This window comes from Octopus bimaculoides, chromosome 24, assembly GCF_001194135.2.
Source record: "Octopus bimaculoides isolate UCB-OBI-ISO-001 chromosome 24, ASM119413v2, whole genome shotgun sequence".
NCBI lineage: Eukaryota > Metazoa > Mollusca > Cephalopoda > Octopoda > Octopodidae > Octopus > Octopus bimaculoides.
Window position 1 is genome coordinate 10179790 of NC_069004.1, and position 1304 is coordinate 10181093.

Here is a 1304-nt window from a genome sequence, read left to right on the forward strand (position 1 = left end):
AAGGTTTTGGTCTGACCACTAAGAAAAGATTGTTCTCAAGAAAATTCAGCAAACACCACAACGTAAGCAAGCAAGACAAATGAAAAGATACAAAATGTAAAGATTATTCACAGACCGGTTTCGCTGTTATCACTTACGTAATGGTCCGCAACTCTTCAGTGTGATTGTCTTGGCAATATAACTTGCAGAACTACACACGAGACGAGTTGCGGACCATTACGTAAGTGATAACAACGAAACCGGTCTGTGATTAATCTTAATATTTTGTATCTTTTCATTTGTCTTGCTCGCTTACATTCTGGTGTTTGCTGAATTTTCTTGAGAATAATCTCTTCTTAGTGGTCAGACCATATGGGGGTCTACTTCTACCATAATGGATGTCTACTTGGTGGTCAACCCTCTTATATAGATATATATATATATATAAATATATATAATCATATCAACATTTACTGTCCACTTTCCTCCGTGCTGGCATGACTTAGATGGTTCGACTGTAACTGGTGAGCTGGAGAGCTGTACTAGGTGCCAGTCTGATTTTGGCTTAGTTTCTATGGCTTGATGCCTTTCCTAACACCAACCACTCAAAGAGTATAGTGGGTGCCTTTAACGTGCCACCAGCATGGGTGCTTACAATCTCAGCAAAAAAAAAATAAGATAATTAATTTAGAAATATTTTAACAGTATGTCTTCCAACATATTCTTCAGAGGTTTGCCATTCATAAACACATGTGCACTTGCACACACACACACACACACAAATAATTTTTGTAAAAAGCTGAAGGAAATAACTAACAGGTCATGGCAAAAATTTCGTTACATAAGAGAGTAACGAAATGCTCAAATGAAATTCATAGAAGGGTTTCATTTAATTAATCTTTCAGTACATCAGCCCCTTAACTCAGGCATCAGAATTTGTACCATTGACCTATTTGAGTTATTTCCCTTCATCATCATCATCATCATCATCATCATTTAACGTCCGCTTTCGATGCTAGCATGGGTTGGACGATTTGACTGAGGACTGGCAAGCCAGAAGGCTGCACCAGGCTCCAATCTGATCTGGTAGAGTTTCTACAGCTGGATGCCCTTCCTAACACCAACCACTCAGAGAGTGTAGTGGGTGCTTTTATGTGCCACCGGCACGAGGGCCAGTCACACGGTACTGGCAACAGCCACGCTCAAAAAGGTGTTTACTAAATCAGGATTGTCCACATCATAAACAACAGCAACCTCTACATTAATAAGATGTTGATGACAATGATGATGGTGAAGATGATGATGATGGTGAAGATGATGATAAG